Consider the following 8,046-nt stretch of genomic DNA (forward strand, 5'->3'; position numbering starts at 1 on the left):
ATCCAGGTTTTTTAGACTTAATGCTATTACTCAATAGACTACAGGATAGTATAAACATAACTTTTATACGCACTGGGAAACCAAAATATTCATTTTGACTCTCTTTATTGAGATGTTTGCTTTACTGCGGCGGTCTGGAACCCAACCCACAGCGTCCCTGAGGCACGCCTATAATGATGCCAATGGTGTAGTAACAATACCACTAAAAATGATAACAACGTTGACTGAGTACTATACTTCAGCTTCCGTGTTTTCCTCAGTCATTTAACTACCCCGACAACCCTTGGAAGGAAGGTATAATTTTTATCGCCAATTTAGTGATGAGGCTCAGAGGGGCTAATTAATTTGCCTGCGGCTGCACAGCTAGGGTATGATGAAGTGATCAGTAAATCTTCAAAAAGTTCCTGGCTTTGTGAAGAGAGAAACCCCTTTTAAAAATCTATTTTTCTGAAGCGCCTGTGTGGCTTGGTCAGTTAAACAACAGACTCTTGACTTTGGCTCAGGTCATGATCTTGTGGATCATGGGTTCAAACCCTGTGTCAGACTCTGCACTGATACTGCAGAGCTTGCTTGGGATTCTCTCTCCCCCTCTCTCTCTGCCCCTCCCCCCTTTTCTGTCTCTCAAAATAAATAAATAAACATTCTTTAAAAATCTGTTCTTCTGAATCGTCCTGTGCCATGCACACGAACTGTGATTAGCTATAACTCCACATGGGTTGTCTGAGGAACCTCTGAATTCCTGTGGAAGAGATGCAAACTAAAACCAGAAAACGTGACGGGGGGTGTCCCACCCAACTCATACAGACTGTCAGAGGTCCAACACAAGGCCACAAACCCTGACAACCTGCTTCCCAGATACATCATTACCTGTTGCCCTTATTAATGGTTTCAGAACACTTTCATGTTTATACCACATGGCAAACCCCTCAAGAAAAAGGGGGGTGGGATAAACTTATGTAGCTGACACTGTTAAAACCTCACCGACAATCATTTACCTGGCTGCCCCTTTTTAACAGGAACAGACCCCAAGTTTTGTTCACTCTCCCCAAAGGATTCCATGCACGTCAGGGATCGGTTAAAGCCTCTGGGGATTGGTTTAGGATGGACAAATGAGCCAATGCTGGCCAATGAGACACAGAGGAAGGCTTTCAGAAGACTTCTGGAAATGTTTTCTTCAGCTCTTAAAATGATGCATGAGAGAGCAAGAGTACTTTTTTTTCTGCCTCTGCACATTGTTGACTATATGAGAAGGCTGGAGCTGTGGCAGCCATATTGGCACCACAGATGGTGGTGGAAGCAGACAAACCGACATGCTGTAGATGGAAAGAATCTGAGGCTTTGCTGATACTGTTGAGTAGCTCAATTAACCGATCCTGCAGATGTCTTTCTGCCAGATTTCATAACAGATGAGATCCTGAGTCCCTTTATTGTTCAAGCTTTGATGCATTCTGCCATGAGTATTTGTACGTGAAATGCCACTGTGCTCGTTGCTGGCAATGTTCTCCAGATATGGAGGGAAGGGTGATGAGTACATTTTGCTACCATGCCACTGTCCATAGTCTACCCATGGTCTCCCCTTTCCCCTGGCTCTCCCTGCTGACTCCCTTTCTCTGGTTCCCGGTCCAGCCCTCAGACCCTGAGCACAAAGCGCAGACATCTGATCACCTGAGCCTGACTCCTCTCCAACGTCAAGTTGTGGGTTTCCTCAGAGCTTCAGATGACCTGTCCCTCGCTCTCTGGGTCAGTCAGTGGACACAGAGGTGGGGTGGCACTGGTGGCGGTGCTGAAAAAACTAAAGCTCAACGGTGAGGAATTCTCGAGGAAAAAGAAATCAGAGGCTATCAGTGTCTGTGCCAACAAACCCTGCTTGAGATGCAGGGACAGCAGCGTAAGGAATGTGAAGAGGCAGGACACACGCAATCATAAAATTCATCTGTTTTGTAGAAGATACTATTTCCTGAGCGCTTACCGCACAAGGGGCAGCACGCTACGTGATTTGGAGATGACGTCTCCTTTGCTCCTTATGACATCCTGTGATGTAGATATTTCAGTGTGTCTACTTCAGAGAGGAAAATCAAGATTATCTAAGTCTCCCAGCTCTGTGCTGCTGGTTAGTGGCAGAGCCAGGATTCAATCCAACTTCAGCTGACTCAAGAGCCCATGCACCACAAACTACCGCAACGGATAGCTTCATTCATTCCTTTGTTCATTTACCAGTTTGGGTTTTTTTTTTTAATTTTAGGGAGAGAGAGAGTGAATGAGCAAGCAGGGGAGAGAAGCAGAGAGAGAGACAGAGGGAGAGAGAGAATCCCAAGCAGGCTCTGCTCTGTCAGTGCAGAGCCCAATGCAGGGCTTGAACCCATGGCCCTGAGATCATGACCTGAGTTGAAGCCAAGAGCTGGAAGCTCAACCGACTGAGCCACCCAGGTGCCCCTTCATTTACTGCTTCAATAAGAATTTACCCAGCACCAACACTGAGCCAGCCAGGACTTGTGTTCGACAGTGAAGATATAAAAGACAAGTAAGACAGAGTCTCTGTCCTTATGGAGCTAACAGGCCAGCAGTGACATGGCTGGGCCAACATCTCCATTTGTAACACAGAAAGACCCCCAGGCATCATGGAGCACAAAAGGGGCAGAGACGCCATAGAAGGAGTCCTGGACGAGAGGAGATCTCCTTAGTTTTTTGGTTTCTTTTTAGAATCATTCAACATTCTCACAATGTTGAGAATGTTATACATTCTCAAAATACAAATCAAGACCACAATGAGATCCCACCTCACACCTGTCAGAATGGCTCACATTAACAACTCAGGCAACAACAGGTGTTGGCGAGGATGCGGAGAAAGAGGAACACTTTTGCACGGCTGGCGGGAATGCAAGCTGGTGCAGCCACTCTGGAAAACAGGATGGAGGTTTCTCAAAAAACTAAAAATAGAACTACCCTACGACCCAGCAATTGCACTACTAGGAATCTATCCAAAGGATACAAACATGCTGATGCGAAGGGGCACATGCACCCCAATGTTTATAGCAGTACTATCGATAATCATGGAACTATGGAAAGAGCCCAAATGTCCATTGACTGATGGATGGATAAAGAAGATGTGGTATATATACACAATGGAATACTACCCGGCGATCAAAAAGAATGAAATCTTGCCATTTGCGACAACATGGATGGAGATCTCAGTTTTAAACAATAGTTGAGAGTAGCTAAGGGGCTGTGGGGGGAGCCACGTTGCAGAGGGGACAGAACAGCAAAGGCTCTGCTGGTCCCTCTCTCTCTCCATGAGGTCTCAGGTCCCCTTCCTGTGATTTCTCCAGCACAGTACTCAGACTTCTTACGTGGGGTCTGGCTCTCCCTAGAGCAAGTGCCCCCAGGCAAGGGTCTTCAAAGACAGTTTCAAACAGACAAGTCATTGCGTTTGCCATATTCTCTTGGGTAAAGCAGTCACAGAGCCTGTCCAGATTCAACAGGAGGGGCCATACCCCCACGTCTCAATGGGAAAAGTATCTAAGAAATTGTGGCCATCTGTAATCGACCTCAGTGGCTGCAGGAACTAAACATGCTAATACACATGAAACACTTAGAGCTCTGCCAGCACAAAGCAAGCACTAGACCCATGTCTGTTGTTGTTGTTGCCACCACGTTATCACCAGTGGTGCATTCAAAATCCTTGCCAGCAAGGTCAGGGAAGCAGGACCTTTCACCCTTGACTGCCCACCTCCTTCCACGACCTTTCCAAATAAAGGGGTGGTCCCCATTACAAAGAGGAAGATGTAACACTCACCTGCTACCTCAACCTGGCACAACAACTCTGGCCAAGACCAGCCCGCAGCCTGATGGGGCTCCTGAAGGAGATGTGCAGGTAAGGAAATGCTGTGCCCTTGTCTGGCACCCGCATCCAACACCACCTGGTTCACCCGTCTGCAGCCCTGACTCACAGGACAGAGGCTTGTGTGGAACACATCCAGCTGTGATGGCCTCCTTTGTAGAACACTCTGCTCCACGGTTTCCGGGTAAATAAAGCCTACAAGGAAAAGAAAGATTGGGGTGCCTGGTGGCTCAGTCGGTTGAGTGTCTAGCTTCGGCTCAGGTCATGATCTCACAGTTCATGAGTTCAAGACCCGCATCGGGCTCTGTGCTGTCAGCACAGAAACTGCTTCAGTTTCTCCTTCCCTCTCTCTCTCTCTGCCCCTTCCTCTCTCTCTCTCTCTCTCTCTCTCTCTCTGTCTCAAAAATAAACAAACAGTTGGGGTGCCTGGGTGGTTCAGTCGGTTCAGCCTCCAACTTCGGCCCAGGTCATGATCTCACAATTCGTGAGTTTGAGCCCCGCGTTGGACTCTGTGCTGACAGCTCAGAGGCTGGAGCCTGCTTCAGAATCTGTGTCTCCCTCTCTCTCTGCTCCTCCCCTGTTCTCTCTCTCTCTCTCTCTGTCTCTCTCTCTCTCTCTCTGTCTCAAAAACGAATGAATATTAAAAATATTTTTTTAATAAATAAAAATAAAGGGTTAAAATAAAAGAAGGAAGATTGTACTTTCCAGCTGTGCCTCTTGTCCTTTATGGTAAATATTTCCTATCCCTTCCTTCCCTCCCGTCAAGATGAATGTATGCAGAGTCACGTACGCTTGCATTTACCCACTCACACATTGAACAAACACTTACTAAGCACCTACAGTATATACAGAGCTGAACAAGACACACAAATCTTTCCGATATAAAGCTAATATTTTAACGGAGGGAGCCAGATAATAAACAAGTATGTAAGGAGGTAAACATGTGAAATATGTGATCACTGCTCTAAGTGAAAGCAGGTCACCTGATAAAGGGAACTAACTGCAGAAGCCTCTTTCACTCCGGTAGTTTTGGAAGGGTTCTTTAAGGTTACTGGAGTTTGGATCTAAGAAATGAGAATGTGCTAGCCTCTTGAAAACCTCGGGAAGGGGCGCCTGGGTGGTTCAGTTGGTTAAGAGGGTGACTCCTGATTTCGGCTCAGGTCATGATGTCATGGTCATGAGTTCAAGCCCCACGTTGGGCTCTGCACTCACAGCACAGAGTCTGCTTCAGATCCTCTGTCTCCCTTTCTCTCTGTCCCTCCCTGGTCACCCTCTCTCTCTCTCAAAAATAAATAAACATTAAAAAAAAATTTTTTTTAAACCTTGGGAGGAGAATTCTAAGCAACATGGACACCAAAGGCGAAGATACTGAGGTGAGAAAGGGTTTAATGTGTCTCAGGTCCGGGGCTGAGGGTAGAAAGGAAAATGGTTTGGGAGAAGGCTCAAGTGTAGACAGGAGTAGGTCCTGCAGGACAAGCTAGCCCAGAAACCCAACTTAAACAGGGAATGTGTTGGCTCAGCTGAAAAGTTGAGGCATGGCATGGGACTGACTTGGCTCAGCAGAGTCAATGGGACTTGCCCACTTGACATGATAAGTTAGATGGGTTCCCAGAGGTCCAAGTGTTCACCATCTTTGCAGCCAGCATTCCCCACCGTTCCTCCAAAAGACCTGGGCTTCAGTATTCCTGGATCAACTCAGGAGACGGACTCATCCCTGAGCCAGTCATTGTGACATAGGGAAAGAATATGCTGTCCATGCTGGGGTTGCATGCCGACCCCCGGACACAGCGGGTGGAGAGGAGTCAGCCTGCCCAGAGCACTTGCGGTAAGAATCAGGGAGAGAAGAATTCCCCAAAGGAAAATGGAGAAGCAGCTTTCAGAAGAAGGTGCATGGATAGTGAACAGGCATAGGGTGGTGGTGGAGGGGAGGGGGAAGTTTCCACAAAGCAGGACCATGTAGACCATGGCAAGGAGCTGGGTAAGAAGCTAAGTACACTAGGAAGCCATGAGAGGGTTTTAAGCAAAGGAGTGGGAGGCAATCTGCTGGCATTTGATAACATTTCAAAAAGATTATTTTGGCCACTAGGTAGAGACAGGGTTACAAGAATCTAAGCTTGGAAGCATTGAGATCAGGGGACTATTACAGAATGACAGGCTGAAGAGGTAGGTGCCTTGAACGTGAGTATATGGGTGACAGTACGGAGTCAGAGAAACGTGAACAGAGCTGAGACACTCTTGTGGGGAAAGCTGATGTCTATAATCGATGGAGGAGAGTCAGCGGAGTAAGTGAAAGAAGTCAAGCGTGAATCCCAGGGTTCTGGCTTTGTCACCTGGGTGAATCATGAGGCCATTTGCCAAGAGGGGAAAGACATGGGATGTGGGAGGGCAGGGACAAGTCAGGAAAGTGAAAACCAGGAGGTCCATTGTGGGTGTGTTCCGTGTGAAATTCTGGTGGGATTATCAAGGGGAGACCTTGACAAGGTCATTAGATGAGCGGGTCTGGAATATAGAAGAAAGGTCTGTGCTTCAGTTATATAAATCCAGGAACCATCAGCACACAGATAGTATTTAAATGTGCAGGACTAAATGAGATCACTTGGGAGCACATACAGTTGACCTTGAACAACATGGGTTTAACTGCTAAGTCGCTTATTGTTGGATTTTGGGGGGTGGGGAGGTAAATGCAGCACAGTACTGTGAATTCATTTTCTCTTCCTTATGATTTTCGTTAATTTTTTTTTTAATGTTTTATTTATTTTTGAGAGAGATGCAGAGCATGAGTAGGGTAGGGGCAGAGCCTGCTGGAATCAGGTTCCAGGCTCTGAGCTGTCAGCACAGAGCCCAATGCTGGGTTTGAACTCACAAACTGTGAGATCATGACCTGAGCCAAAGTCAGAAACTTAACTGACTGAACCTCCAGGCACCCCCGCCATTATGATTTTCTTAATAACATTTTCTTTTCTCTAGCTTACTTTATCGTGGGAATACAGTATAGAATACATAGGACATACAAAATGTGTTAATTGACTGTTTGCGTTATTGGTAAGGCTTCCAGGCAACAGTAGGCTATTAGTAGTTAAGTAGTGGGGAGTCAAAAGTTATACATAAATTTTTAACTGCATGCTGGGGCGGGGGGGACTTGGTGCCCTTAATCCCTACATTGTTCAAGGGCCAGGTGTAGACAGAGAAAAGGAGGAGGCTTTCATGCTAATTTCCCAACAAAACTGCCACTCTGTTCAAACTGGTTTACTTGGGTTCTAGGCAAATACAGGCTCTTCCACCCCTGGATATGTGTGTGCATGTGTGTGCCCGTGCGTGTGCACATGCACGTGTGTGCACCATTCCTTCTATCTGCAATGCTTCTGCTCACCCCTGAAGACTCATTCTTTAAAATCAGCTTCAACATCACTTCCCCAGGAACATTTGCCTTATTAGCTCCATTGCAAATGCCAGCCCCTTGCATCCTATGATTTTCATTACCTGTTTACCATACATTTGGCATTTACAAAACATTGTCTTATGTTCTGTGTGTATATTACATTTCCCCTAAAGAGATGATAAGCCCTTAGAAGGCAGCCTTCAAGCCTTTGGACTCCCAACACGGGGCAAGTTGCTCCAAAAAAGAGTTAAAACAAAGATCTGTCGATCGATGCCAACATCCGCTCATACTTTCTTTTGGTGTTTTTGTTCCAGTAGCTGGGAATTCATGTCAAACTCCTACGCGTGGTGAGACAGGGGCTCAGCAAGGGTGTCCCAATCAACCCCCTGAGAACGAGGGAGGCAGCAATTGTTCACTGCTTTAAAATACTTGTGGCAAATAAAGGGAATATGACTCAATCCATATTGAAAAGAACCAGATGAAAGTAGTTCCCCACAGAGGAAAACCAAAGAATTAAAATGAAAGCCTATGAACCACTTCAACTATTTCTGCATCTATCCCCGAATAATATTCCACCCAAGTGGAACACATCTCAGTGTGTTTGCACCCGTTTAACACTCCCTCCTCCTTTCCCAGCCCGGGTTCCACAACTCCCAGCTTAGCGTCATCCCGAAATGTTTGCAGGTGGTTGGACTGGATTCCCAAGCTCCAGATGGCTCAGTCAGCACCGGAGAATCTGGAGAGCCCCGCATTTTCATGCTTTTCTGGTTGCACCACAAAAGACCTTCCCATCCAGCCTCCTCCCCAAACGACCCCTCAGTTTTCCACA

General features: G+C 46.6%; 1 long non-coding RNA gene across 1 annotated transcript; it reads left to right on the plus strand.

The window, feature by feature from the left end:
- The first annotated feature begins 5,638 nt into the window (after nt 1-5,638).
- Nucleotides 5,639-7,675, plus strand: LOC122231234. The gene is made up of 2 exons (XR_006208421.1): nt 5,639-5,724; nt 7,532-7,675. It is a non-coding gene; the product is annotated as an uncharacterized LOC122231234 (long non-coding RNA).
- Nucleotides 7,676-8,046: the final 371 nt, after the last annotated feature.

Source organism: Panthera tigris, chromosome A1, assembly GCF_018350195.1.
Source record: "Panthera tigris isolate Pti1 chromosome A1, P.tigris_Pti1_mat1.1, whole genome shotgun sequence".
NCBI classification, from domain to species: Eukaryota; Metazoa; Chordata; class Mammalia; order Carnivora; family Felidae; genus Panthera; species Panthera tigris.